Source organism: Cupressus sempervirens, chromosome 8 (genome assembly GCF_028749045.1).
Source record: "Cupressus sempervirens isolate cs-2001-9-10 chromosome 8, ASM2874904v1, whole genome shotgun sequence".
Taxonomy (NCBI): Eukaryota; Viridiplantae; Streptophyta; class Pinopsida; order Cupressales; family Cupressaceae; genus Cupressus; species Cupressus sempervirens.
In genome coordinates this window covers 149,987,333-150,002,661 of record NC_143125.1, presented here as the reverse complement: position 1 = coordinate 150,002,661, position 15,329 = coordinate 149,987,333, and the positions used below count along the sequence as shown (strand labels likewise).

General features: G+C 36.7%; 1 protein-coding gene across 1 annotated transcript in view; it reads right to left on the bottom strand.

Moving 5' to 3' along the window:
* Positions 1-15,329, bottom strand: part of LOC149541995 (5'-3' exonuclease family protein) — a 93,906-nt gene that overhangs the window by 14,192 nt on the left and 64,385 nt on the right. The window lies entirely within an intron of this gene.

Sequence of the window (15,329 nt, the reverse complement as noted above, 5' to 3'; positions counted from 1 at the left end):
ACATTAGTTAGCCAACAGTTTTTGATGATCAATAATCTTTACTAAGGACTACTGCATATGTGCTCATTTTGTATGTGTATGGGATGAATAACACAATCACAGAACATAATTTACTTGCCAAGTAGCTGACTAACTTTTTTTTTCAAATCTAAGTTTCTGTAATTTTCCCTTCCCCTTGATATTTAATCCCAATGAATTTTCTCGCTTGTCCTACTCCCAGAGGTTAGAAAATAAAAGGAATAAGGAGGGAATAATCTGAACATTTAATTATGAGCAAAAAGCTAAAGTTGTTAACTCTTGGCACTTAATTATTCACTTATATTAAGACTTCACCCTTCCTAGGCAAACTTCACATGGGAGTCAATTAAACCAACATGAAGCAAATATTATTAAGTAAATGCCAAAGTCGAACTTCATAAAGGAATTGACATGCTTTATAGGAAGCTATTTACGATAGTTCTATGGGAATCTTAGCTACTCAAATCAATCATTGTAATGAAATTTATCGAATAAATGGCCTTCTTCTTTTCAGTACACAACCCATAGAAAGTTAATGCTTGGATACAACCCCAAGCATCTATTGAGTTCTTCAGTCAATCATGATACATTGGAGGTGCCCAGGTCTGCAAATGGAGACTGAGATGATAACTCTCTTCAGACCTCTTGAAGCTGTGGCAATAATATATTTAAGTGGAAATTCGGCTTGTAGAAAGGGAAACCGCGGCTTGCATGTAATGTGATGATCTGCACAAGAATTATAAAGCTTTGGCAGAAATAAACAAGTTTGTAATTGATTCCTATCTTTTCAATTGTTGCAAATGAATCAGTGCTTAATTAAATATCCTGTTCAAAATTCATTCCAAACTTATTATGCTGAAAGCATGCATATAGTGATTATAATTACATACAACATGAGCATTCAATTGTTGAAACAAACTCATAAATATTGTTGACAACCGGGATAGATCATTTTGTTTTGGTTAACTAATATTTATTTATTAACAAATTTCCCACATATGGCCGACTGCAGTTTCTCTGTTTAGCTTCACATATCAAGGTAGAATTCCAATTGAAGATGCTCTAAAAACTGAGAAAAAAAAGAATATAATAAATATTAATATGCAAAAATGAGAAGAAAACATCCACGAAAAGTAATATTACAATAGCTAATCAGGGTTGCTAAAAGAAAGACCAACATCCAACAATAAAGTTAAAATAAGTAGTGTATTTTGTTAATATTTTTGGCTTGGATGTCTATAACAAATGGTGTGTATCACCTCTGCCATAAATAGTGTCTTAAAAGTTACCAAATAAAATCACAATGTAATTTCCTCTTTCTGAAATAGGATTTAATAATAGATAATGTAATGTCCAATGACCGATTACTTAGAAATATTGGGACATTAATCTAACCACTATAATTGCAAGAGGATCTTTCCTATTAAACCTAGCTTATAATGAATTTCAGTAGGACAGATGCAAAAAATTATTTAGGCACTCCGTAACAAATAGATGGTTTGTCACTGCTGGTATATTGATGGTGATTACTATGCTTTACTAATGTCAACCTGCAGACTTAATATGTATATGGACTGTAATTGTAAAACAATGATGTATAACATAGATTGGAATGTGATGATATGTAAGAAATGTAATGGGTTGCAGATGTTCAAGACCGATTTTTCAAATGTCAGTCCTATGGGCCTTGTCTTATTTGGTCTGATATATTTTCTTATTTAAAAGTAATGATCTCAAAATTTTGAATTCTACTGAAATTGTTTATATGTATTTGATTCTAATGAATTCCATGTTTATATTCTTTGTTTGTTGCTAGTCTTCATCAGTGGTTATTACTGAATATTTATTTCCATATCTTGATCTGAGATTCTTTTATTGACTTCCATTCGATGTGATTTTTCAGTATTTCTTTGAAATCAGAGTGTCCACAGTACCCAACATTCTAGAGTTTTTATGTTGTGCATTACTATGCATGGATGGTGGAAGTCAATTCCCATAATTTGGTATCCAGAATTTCCAGTGGATCAAATGTTGTGATATGAATGTTTGCATCGCAGCACAGTTTGAGTCGCCTCTTCAATAATGTTTCTTTATCCTTTCGTCATTCTTCCGGTGCCATTCTTACATCACCCTCTGCTATTGTTCTGGCCAGTTCATTAGCTGACCCATTGGCCTCTTCATACACAAGACTCATTTTACTCTCGTTCATTTTACTCTCATCAAAATAATTGAGCAAGCTGCTGACAGGGCCAAAGGCATTCATTGGGTATAATTGAAATTATTTTATCTGATATATGTCTTATTCAAATGCAATTCCTCCCTCCATCTCTATCACAGGATGTTTGATGCTGGTTCCTAGTTTGTATGTGATTCTATAACTGACGTCTCAACTCCTATTTCCTGTGCTAGTAGGCTGATTGTATTTGATTCTACAATCTCCCTTCAACGTAGCCTCTGACTGTAAAAGATTAGATTCTCCTCCTCTTCATTAATGTCACCTTATAGTCCTTGACTCACTATTCTTGGCACTTCACGACCTATTATAATTTTGTGCTGTGTCTGCTTAATGCTAGTACATCCAATATTTGCCTCTGTAGTTGTCAATTTGGTAGACTGGAGTTTGTTACCTTTTACCATGGTTGGATGGAGAATGGCATCTCTATTCTTTGATCTACTTTCTCCAGGTTTTTTGTTGTCAATGTCCTTCCATTGTGAATGTCTGTATTGTCCATTCGTTTGCTGTTGTCTCATAGCTTGAATGTTGCGTCTGTAAGTTCCCTCCCCCCACCATATTGATTTGAGACTATCTTTATATCTCCTGTGTTTGGACTGACGAGGCATGTGGTGAAGAGATGTCGCATATTACTTCAAATTTGCTAATTATTCATCACACCTCTATTGAATTCTAATGTTATTAATTCTGATTTGCTAATTATTAGTAAATATCAGGGGTCTATTCTCAATTTACTCCTATGTCATTATTTCCAATAATTAATGGATTAGTCACTGCAATCTTACCATCAATGTTTTGGCAATTCATAAATTATTACAATCTTATTATCTAGTTTCTAAGGCTCTAATCCCTAATGCTGGAGCGGTCCACCTGCACATTTATTCTCTTACATCTATTTCTCAAATTTGAAGTTATCTTATTAGTTATTTATCTATTATTCATTTGATTATCACAATACAGTCATGACATTTTATTAGTTATTTATAATTATTTTAATTTTCAATAATATCATTATTTGTGAATAATATATTATATTTAATATTTAACTATAGTATTCTTGTGCTCATTTATTTATATTATATCATATTTTTATCAATGATTATATAATATCATATTGTTTATTTATATAATATTATATTATATTTACTAGTATATAAATTAATTCAGTTAATCGAATTATAACTTATATTATAATTTATTTATTCATTTTATTTTTATTATATTATTATTTACTACATGACAGATAATAATTAATAAAATTAAAACATAAAGAATAAATAACAATAATATATAATTACAAGTTAACTAAGTTTAATGAAAGGCTTAGAGGCATGAAATGAAGAGTTGCGACTTCCTTGACATAATATATTAAAAAGAAGAGATAATTGAAAGGGGGCATAGAGGGAGAAAGGAATTGGAAAATTAAATATGGAATGATTGGGTTGGAATTCGAGAAGAATTCAGGAATCAACCTGAATTAGAAATAAAGAACAGTAATTAGAATTAGTTAAGGAGCAATTAAGAAAGTGGAAGGGACACCAGCCTTGGAATGATATATTAAAAAGTTGTAGAGTGCATTTGAGAAGAGCAAGAGTTTATATCAGACTTACATATGCAGATCCGTATATGAGAAGATGAAAAAAAAGATCATCAAAGAAAGGCTTAAGGTGTAACTATAAGAACTCTACTTATAAGAAAGCTAAAACAATAGGTATAAGACAAGGATACCTATACAAACTCTGCACTGAGTCTAAACAAGGACTCATTCATGAAACTTCTGCCTCCAATGAGATCTAGCACCGAAGATTTAGGGCATATTCACTTTCACGCCCTAACCTCCATAGAAAAATTGGTAACAGGACTACCCAAACTAAATATAACTCATAGTGGGACTTGTAAAGGGTGTGCCTTAGGGGAAAACACTAAGGGATATTTTCAAAATAGTTTGAGCAGAACCAAAAATATATTTGAATTAGTCCACTCTAACTTATGTGGGACCCATGTCTATCCCTTCCGTGGGAGGTTCCCTATATTATGTAACTTTTGTGGATGATTTCTCCAAAAAGACATGTATCTACTTCCTTCAAGTGTAAAGATTTAGAAGAGATCCTTAAAAGGTTCAAAGAATTCAAAGGCCTAACAAAAAACTCTTCCAAAAAAACACTAAGAATGACAATTGGAAAGAATGGACGTCAAAAATCTTTAAAGAATTTTCTATTACTGTCGAGATTACGAGGTAGTTCACTATACCCTATAATCCTCAACAAAATGGTGTAGGTAAGAGGAAAAGCAAAACTATTGTAGAGCTTGCAAAATCAATTAAGTATGACAAAAACCTTGATACCTCATTTTGGGCAAAAGTATCTAGAATAGCAATTTACATCCAAAACAAATGTCCCCATTCAAACCTTGATATCAAAACTCCTAAAGAGGCTTTTATTGGTCTAAAACCTAACATAAGCCATCTAAGGATATTTGGCCATCCTGTGTATATACATGTGTCCAAAGAGAAGATGTCAAAACTAGAACCTTCAAGGAGGAAAGGAATTTTTGTAGGCTACAATGAATCCTCAAAAGCCTACAAGATTTACATGCCTAGACAAAGACAAATAGAACTTAGCAAAGATGTCATTTTTGGGGAAGACATTACCTTCAAAAGGGAAAATAGTTCAAATGAGTTAGAAATTCTAGAATCGAAACACCATGGACGAAGACTCTACTCCTAAGATTCAAAGGGAGGACCTAGATGAAACTTCTAATGAAAACCAAATTGATCCTGAGAAACAGAGGGAGCGTCAAGAGGAAAATCAAATCATTGTTGAGGAAATTGAAAACCTTGCAGCATCCAAACGAACTTTTAGAGAAGGTAAGAAGCCAACAAATTCTCAAGCTATGAGGCCTTAATGAGTGAAATCATGAACTCAAAACCTACTAGTGTAACAGAAGCTCTCAAACATCAAGTATGGAAAGGTCATGACTAAACATTATCAGTCCATTTTGAAAAATGATTTATGGGATATAGTACCTAGGCCTAAAGAGAAATATGGTGTCTCCTCCAAATGGCTATTCAAAGTCAAACATGCTATAAATGGCAGTATAGAGAAACACAAAGCATGTTTTGTTGCTAGAGGGTTCTCTCAAAAGGAAGGTATTGATTACGATGAGAAATTTGCACCTATTGCCAGAAATACTTCTATTAGAGCAATCATAGCTATTGCAGCAACTAAAGGCTAAAAGATACACCAAATAGATGCAAAAACTGCATTTTTTAAAAAGCTATTGGAGAAGTCTATTTAGAACAACCTAAAAGGCTCGTGATTCATAATGCAGCCTTACATGTATAGAAATTGAAGAAAGCCCTACACAAATTTAAACAGTCTCCCTGAGCTTGGTATGAAAGGATCAACAACTATCTTATGGGGCTTGGCTTTTCAAAGAATGATGTGAACCCAAATCTCTACTTTAATTTTTTTAAGCTAATATGTTAATACTAATCCTCTATTGGATGACCTTCTAATTGCATGAGAATCACCTTATTGTTCAAACTTCAATGTAAAAGGGACTTGGCTTCAGAATTCGATATGGACTTGAGTATTTTGCAGTTCACACTACTTCCTAGGTTTGGAAGTCTGGAAGAAACTTGATGGTATTCTTCTGCATCAAGGAAAATACACTATTGATATTTTGAAAAGATTTGGGATGTTAAATTGTAGACCGATGTCCACACCCAAGGAAACCAACCTACATGAGCTAAAAGAGGCAACAACAAAATCCAAATTTGCAGATGCTACACTTTATAAACAAATTATAAGATCACTAATGTACTTGATTAACACTCAACCTAACATTTGCTATGTAGTGAATGCTTTGAGTCAGCTTATGTGTGAGCCATGGGAGATACACCTCGTTGCTACAAAACGTATATTGAAGTACCTACTATTACGAAGTAATTGGTAAATATTTGCTTGATATTAACAAAGATCAAGAGGTCAATATATACAAAAGAATCGAACGATGTTTCCTTAGGAAACAATCATAAAGAATAGAAACATTCTATTTTGGCTTAAAGAAAGCTAACATAAAACTAGAAACATTCTAATATTAGAATAGATTACAAATAGATAACCATTAACTAATAATAGAAGCTATCTATTATCGTAATACCCTCCCTTAATGGTTAATCTATCCATAATACCAAGTTGTCCTTTGAATTTGACAAACTTATCAGGACCAAGAGGCTTGGTGAGAATCTCTACAATCTGATCCGTTGTAGGAACATAGTGCAAGACTATTGTCCCGTCTTCAACCGGCATATGTAGTGACAATGAACATCCACATGCTCGGTCCGTTCATGGAAGATTGCATTTCATGCTAATTTGATAACGCCTTTGTTATCAACAAACAAAGTGATTGGTCCTGTTGGTAACATCTACATATCCCCAAGCATCTAACGAAGCCAAACAACTTCACGACCTACCTTGTCCCTTGTATTCAACCTCTATGGGGGAGAGAGACACTACTTGTTGCTTCTTACTAGTCCATGTGATGGCACCGAATTCCAAACTGAACACATATCCAGAAGTTGACTTTTTACTGTCAACAAAGCTTGCCCAATATCATTTGTAAACCCACTGAATCTAGGATTATAAATCCGAGAGTAAAGAAGTCCATAATCTAAAGTGCCCTTCACATAACGAAGCACACACTTTGCTGCCATCCAATGATCAGCCTTGAGAGTTATCATAAAGCGTGAGATGTAGTAGACTGTGAAGCAAATATTAGGCCTAGAAGCGGAGAGGTAGATGAGGTTGTCCACTAGTTGTTTGTATGTAGTATCGTCAACAGGAGGACAATCAGAGTTGGCGGATAATTTGAGACCTTTCTCCATGGGTGTAGATGCAAGCTTGCAATCCTACATACGAAATTTGTCTAACAGAGCCCTAGAATATTTGGACTAAGAGATGAAAATACCAAAAGATTGTTGCCAAACCTCAAAACCTAGGCAATAGTGTATGAACCCAAGGTCAGTCATATCAAAAGATTGGCATAAATTTTGTTTGATTCCCTGAATCTAAGATGTCGAATTACCAGTGATGATCAAATCATCCACATAAATAACCAGAAAGATGATGTCACTGTCAGTACTCTTGGTGTACAAATTTGAGTCTGAAGAACTCCTCTAGAAGCCTTGACCACTAAGGTACTTATCAATTTTCATGTACCATGCCCGAGGGGCATACTTCAAGCCATAGAGAGCTTTCAGTAATCTGAGAACCTGATGTTCTTTGCGGTAACCTTGAAACTAGGAGGTTGCGTCATGTAGACCTCTTCTTGTAGGTCACCATTTAGGAAAGCACTCTTGACATCCATCTGATGGACCTTCTAGCCAAATTGTGTTGCCATGGCTAGAACTAATCTAATTGTGCTCATCTTTGCATTAGGAGGAAAGGTCTCTTCATAATCATAGGTCACCATTCAGGAAAGCACTCTTGACATCCATCTGATGGACCTTCTAGCCAAACTGTGTTGCCTAGATCTAATCTAATTGTGATCATCTTTGCATTAGGAGCAAAGGTCTCTTCATAATCAATGCCCTAACATTGAGGAAAGCCTTTTGCAACTAAATAAGATTTGTACTTATCCAAAGTACCATCAGATTTGTATTTGATTTTGTAAACCCATTTGCAACCAATGGGTTTCTTCCTCGGGAAAAATCAAAAAGGACCCAGGTGTTATTCTTCAACAGGCTCTAGTGTTCAGATGTCATGGCATGTTCCCACTCTAGAATTCCTTTAGCCTCAAAATATGTTTGAGGCTCAAACACACTGTACACACTGTGAATGTTGGCCATGAGAGAAATGTTAATAGACTTTGTAGGTTTGCTCTTTTTCCAAGCAATTCTCCCATCAATGAGCTCATCATCACGAAGATAAACAAGTGTCTTAGGCCACCACTTAAGCCGGAGAAGAGAATGACCAACATGAGTATCAGGAGATGCTCTATGATCAAGTTCCTCATCAGAGGAATCTGGATCAAATGTAGGTGAAGCATCTAGAAATTTGGGTGATCCTGATATAGAAGCTAGAGGTGTCTATATAGGGATCACTGGAATAACTGGAGTTGCAGGAACTAATGGAGCCCTCCCATCAGGTGGACCTAATGGAAGTCAAACTCCCAAATCATGAGCCTTCATAGGCTGATCTATTTGATCAGGAACAGGAGAAACAAGCATGAATGGTCCCCGTTGCTCATTAAAGACTACATCACGACTATACAAGAGACGAGATATCTCAATGTCAATCAAGCGGTAGGCTTTGTGAAGACTATTGTATCCAACAAGCATGAGTTTCTGACTCTTGGCATCCAACTTGGTACGTGACACATCAACGATCCAAACAAAAGCAAGGGAGCCAAAAACTTTCAGGTGATTGATTATGGGCTTCCGACCTAACCAAGGCTCTTCCGGAGTCTTATCTTTGACTGCAACTATAGGTGACTGGTTCAAAAGATAAATTGCAGTGCTAACTGTTTTTGCCTTGAACTTCTTTGGAACATGTCTGTGTTTCGAGCACGAATAGAGCCATCTTAGTGATTGTTCTGTTTTGACATTCAACTACATTGTTTTGTTGTGGTGTTTGTGGTGTGGTTAACTAGCGTTTAATGCCATGAGTACTACAAAAGCTAGAGAATTCATTAAAGCAAAATTGTCCCCCATTGTCTGACCTAAGAGCAATAATAGATTTCCCTCGCTTGTCTTTGTCATCCTCGGTGAAATGTAAGTTGTCTCTGATGTCCAATGCCCTGGAGTGTATGTGGATTTTTGCATATATCTCCCTACGATATGAGGAGGGCCTTCGATGGTTGATTGATCTTTTTAATTTGCAGTGCCCTTCTTGTCTGATCCTGTTTTCTTTCTTTGTTTGCTCTGTATATATCCCTTCGACATGGCATTATTGACTTACTTATATGATGGTGTGGTTCTACCATTGGGCAGCATCATTCGGTGGGCCCCTTCCATTAATATGCTCCCTAAACTAATATGTTTTCCTAAACTAATAATAATGCATTAAGAATATTGTTCAACAATTATATTAAATATTAATGTTTAACAATATTAATGTCTAGTGTGAAAATATTTCATAATAATAGTTTGTTTGAACATCATTTCATATTTGTTAATCTATAAATTAAATTTACTAGTTAGACAAGGATTTGGGTATATAGAGAATGTTAGAAAGAGATATATATTTGAAACATATTGTATTGTTTATACATAGATGTGAGCTCTTGACAAAGGACCGCAGTCCACAAAAAGCCTAATCATCTTGTATAAAGCCGCCAAATGCTTGAGCAAATCCTTGTATTTCCCAACAATGTGCTTTCTCTCTTTCACCAAGTCATATTTGGTGTGCATGAAATCAAGGTAGAAGTACAAGTAAAGGAAATAACATCTTACCAAGGCCTAATACTCTGGCGCGAGAATGGGAAACGTCAAGTAATTGTGAAGTCTTATGGAGTGAGGACGTGAGGATTTTCTGTAATTCTATGAGCCCATGTTTGTCAACTGCCTCTCCAAGAAAGATTATAATATTTGGTAGAGTCCAGCTAAGGGAATTTAATGTATAGTTTAAAAATCGTCGTCAAGGCAATGAAGTAATTGTATTTTATCTCCTAATGTTCTTCAAAGGTCTCGCAATCAAATTTGATCACACCAAGTATATATAACATTGGGCCAAGATGCCAAACAATAATATATGTTTGAGGTTGCCGATAACATTAATGACTTTAATAGTCTTAAAATATAATAGAAGCGAAAAAGATAGAGAAAAGAATTCTAAAGAAAGATATTAAAAGGAAGAATCTCGACCCATCATTTCTATAAGCCATTGAAGTCCAAAATAAAAAGAATAACCATTATATCAATAACTCGCTATGTGTACTCTCACATAGACCCTACCAAAAGGGAGACCAGGCCATCACTGTAACTTATAATTTATATGCATTAAAATGGCAAAGTAACCTTTCAAAGGTAAAGTAGACCCAACTCATAGGTACGATATATTATATATTCCAATTTTAAAAAGGGGAAGAAGCATGAGTTAGAAATAAAGAAAGACTGCTAATGGGTACGATCATCAGCAAAGGTAAAATGGACCGGACTCGCAGGTATGATATGTTTTATATTATTTCAATGTTATGAATTAATTATTTTTCATACTATATATATGATATCTTTTATATTATTTTTAATGTTCCATTTGTAGCGTTGTACCCCAAACTAGTAACTAGTAACAAAAGCACCAAGTGGTCGTACAGTAGCAATTGAAAATTGGTCGTACAAGAAGGTAGATATGGGGTTGTACAGTCTATGATGAAGGAATGTAGGGTGGATGTGAGCAAATGATGTGTGAGCCATAGGTAGCAGCTGAATGGTTGTACGGTAGAAACCTATTGGTCGTACGGTAGTCAATTTGGGGATAGACTTGTTCGTACAGTATCTACGGCTTGGGTAGGTCATACAATTCTTCTTGGGAGGTCGTACAATGAGGATGGAGTTGTCGTACAAGAATGATTAGAGCGTTCGACAAGAGAAGAATGTGGCACAGAGTTGATCTTCAGATGCACTAATGCTATGCCTCCAAAAGAATGGACAATTCAAGAAAGTATACAAGAGACACTAGAGTATAATGAAGTAACACAAATAAATATAGATATATTCTAGATAAAAATGGTGTTCCGGATTTGCCAGATCCGAAGCAAAGGAGTACAATGGATGAAATAGGGTGCAGGTTAATTCCCACTGAAACCGTAAGAGCCAAGTAGGGAAGATCTTCCACCTATGAAATGGTGAATAACAAAGAATCCCAATGGGAATTCGTAGTACAAAGAATAATCCAAATTGCATACCTACTACTACCTACGTGTTGTGCTTAAATACCCTTCGGAGGAACTTCCCAATGGTTTACAAATATAGCCGACCGCCAAGCCTACGGAAATCGAGACATACTAAAGCAATCGTCCCATGAACAAAGGTTTGATTAATTAATTACTTTTATGACGGGAACATTATTGTTTTTTCGTCCCAAAATTTGCTTGTCCTCAAGCAAATGCAATGCCGAATGCTGCAGAATGTATTCACCTTCCCAAGTCGCGTCGTCCAACTGCAAGTGTTTCCAACGTACCAAGTATTCCCTTAGGGTACGATTCCGCAGTCTTCTCACGTACATCGATGATCTCGGTTGGTTCCAAGACGAGCTTCCCTTCTTCATTGAGGACTGGAAGATCTATAGTTACTGTGATGTTTTGCTCCACGGCTTTCTTCAAGCAAGAGACATGGAAGATGTTATGGATGTGGCTCCCTTCTGGAAGTTTCAGTTCGTAGGCAACTTAACCGATGCGGCGAGTGGAGAGCTACACAATAGGGACCATAAAAACACAGCTTCAATTTTTCTTTTCCTTTTGCCTTCAATGAGGATTGCCTGTATGGCTGAAGTCTAAGATAGACCAAGTCTCCTACTTCGAAACTTCTCTAATTCGGCATTTGTCGACATACATCTTTTGTTGATTTTGTGCCCTTTGTAAGTTCTCCTTCAAGAATCTCAGAATGTCTTCTCCTTCCTGAAGCCAATCCCTTGCCCTTGGTGTGCAACTATCACCCAACACCATGTCGATAAATGAAAGGGGTTCATATCCATATAGTGTTTTGAACAGGGTCATCCCAATGGACATGTGATAACTGGTATTGTAACAATGTTCTCCCAAATGCATCCCTTTGACCCATGCTCGTAGTTGTGTCGAAACGTAGTTCCGGAGGTAGCCCTCTAGCCACTTGTTCACAATCTTCCTCTGTTCATCTATCTGGGTAGTAACTAGTACTTGACGACAATTCTGTTCTTGCCAAGCGAAACACTTTTGTCTAAAAAATACTAATAAATCGTCCATCTCTGTCACTAACAATGTTTCGAGGCAACCCATGTAGATGAAAACTTCCCTGAAAAATAAGTCTACCACCTCCACAGCTTGAAAGTCTGAGGGGATGGCGAAGAAGTGTGCATACATCGTCAGTCTGTCCATCACCACAAAGATACAATCCTTCCCATTACTTTAGGGAGTCCAATGATGAAGTCCTGACAGGTAAAGTGTGTTCGATTTGTTTTGTTGATAGACTGCACATTCCCGTACATACTGCAATACATCTCCTTTAAGTCCCTTCCATGAAAACCTCTCCCTGAGTTGTCTATAGGTTTTGAGAAACCCTAGGTGTCCGGCCAAGGGTGAGTCATATTTCCTTCAAGATTTTCTACTACAGTTTGGATTCAAGCACCAAGTATATCCGATCCTTATAGTAAACGATGTCATTGACCACCTTGTATCGATCATCCGAAGTGTCGTCGTCCATTAGCTTACATGCAAATGTGTTTTTGGAATATTCCACCAATAAGTGTGCTTTCCAATCACCTGAGATCTTAGATAGTAAATAGATGGCAGGTTTTCTTGGCAGGGCATCTGCAACCACATTGTTCTTCCCCTTCACATATTCAATGTCGAAATCAAAAGCTTGAATCTTACTTACCCATTTTTTTTGCCTCTCGTTTAGATCCCGTTGCTCCAAAAAATATCTCAAACTATTATGATCGATACGAACGACAAACTTGGCACCTACCAAATACTATTGATATTTGGCTAGTGCATGCACAATGGCCAACATCTCTTTGTCATAAATGGAATATAGACATTCCGCTTTTGTAAGCTTTCGACTCTCATAAGCTATAGGGTGTCTATCTTGCATTAATACTGTGCCAATTCCCTCTCTGGATGCATCACACTCTAGAATGAATGGTTGTGTGAAATTAGGTAAGGCGAGAATTAGACAAGTGCTCATTGCTTCCTTTAACTTATCAAAAGTGCATTGTGCTATTTCATTCCACTGGAAGGAACCTTTCTTCGTTAGATTTGTTAATGGCATGTTGAGCTAAGAGAAACCGTTTAGAAACCTCCAATAGTAATTGCACAGACCTAAGAACCCTCCCAACTCAGAGAACGATTTTGGAGGGGGCCAATCTAGGATAGCTTGAATCTTCTCTTGGTGGACCTGTAATCCATATTTACGGACAACGTGCCCTAGGTATAATATTTCTATCATTCTGAATTCACACATGGATTGCTTGGCGAACAAGGACTAGGCCTTCATGATCCCTAGGACTTCATTTTAGTGTCTCAAGTGTTCTTCCCAAGTTTTGTTGTAAATAAAGATATCATCAAAGAATACCGGCAAGTACTTACACAATTGTTTGTTGAAGATGCAATTCATGCAAGACTGAAAAGTAGTTGGTGCATTCGTTAATCCGAATGGCATGACTAGGAAATCATAATGCCTATAGTGACAACGGAAAGCAATCTTCTCCACATCTTATTCCCACGTACGGGTCTGATGGTACCCAAAACAAAGATCTATTTTTAAAAAATAAATCACACCATGCAACTCATCCAACAATTCATCAATCCTAGGAATAGGGTATCTATTTTTTATTGTCTTCTTATTCAGCGCATGGTAGTCCACACATGTGCATTGTCCCATCCTTCTTTTTTACAAAAACCACTAATGATGCAAAAGGGCTAGAGCTGGGATGCATCCATCCTTTCTCGAGCAACTCCTGAATCGTCTTCTCGATCTCATCTTTGAATTTCTTGGGATGACAGTATGGCGTGGTGATAACTAGTTTGGCGCCAGCTTCCAACTTGATGGTATGTTCAAACCCGCGATGGGGGGGTATGTCAAAAGCAATGTCTATAAAAACTTTATCATAGGTACTCAAAATATTTTGAAGATCATCATCTTGGTGGGGGGGTCTGTTGTCCTTTTAAAGGTTTTGTTGAAACAAAACAATGTGCAACCCATGCAATGTCATCATGTCGAAAAATTGCTTTCATCCGTAGTGCCAAAACTTCCTCTGGTCCCTCATTGACCATTCCACAGAGAACAACCTTCTTCCCATCAACAACAAAAGTGAAGTTCATTTCTTTGAAACTCTGACTGTATTCATCAAGTGTCTCCATCCATTGTATGCTCAGAATAACTTCCATATCATCTAGGTCCACTATAAAGAAATCCTTCGTCACAGTGTAGTTAGCCATGGCAATACTCAGTTGGGGAACAAGGTGCATATAGGGCAAAATTGTCCCTCCAAAGACCTTGACTTGGAATCTCATGTGTGTCTCAATAGGTAGACCTCTTTGTTTCACCAAAGATGAGTTTATGAAGTTTAGAGTGGCTTCGCTATCAAGCATCACCATGACCCTTTGTCCTTAAAGGGTTTCCCATATGCGAAATATCGTACATCTCGGACTCCCAGCTAAGGCAATGGTTCCTCTGCACCATACCAATGCTGCAATTCTCTCCATTCGGTTCAGATTAGCCATTTTGGTGTCCTCGTGGGGATGGTTGTCTTCTATGGCTAGATCCTCCTGATCATCCTCATCATCGAATACGACTTCAATATAGTGTATTTTTCCTTTACCAAGGTATTTGTGCCCAGAATCCCACAGTCCCTTGCAATTGAAGCATACTTTCTTCCTTCGTAGCTCCTGTCTGGTAGTTTCATCCAATGAAAGCTTCTTCAATAGAGGTTTGTTATCTTTGTCATTTGGAAATACTGGCAATTTGGAGTGCAACCTCGAGAGGATGATGTCGATGATGATGCCATGCTCCACACCTTTTTTATAGCCTCCGAAAGGGTGGCAAGATTGAAAAATTTTACCCAACCCCTCACTGATCTGTTAGTCCGTCCATGAAGAGCACTATTCGTCTCCTTTCGAAAATGTTTGTGTGACCAAAACAAAGAGTTTTTGAAACTTTGTGATGTACTAGTCGACCAATCCAGTTTGCCTCAATTGTGTCAATTCTTTGAAATTAAGTTCTGAATCTTTACCATCAAATCGATCTATCAATCTTTCAGTGAATTCCGCATAAATATTTATTTGGTGATGCTCCAATGTGATGGTGCCATGATGCTACCATTCATGCGCCACTCCCTCCAAGTGTAGTGTTGCAAATTTGATTGTTTTTTCTTCTAGCATT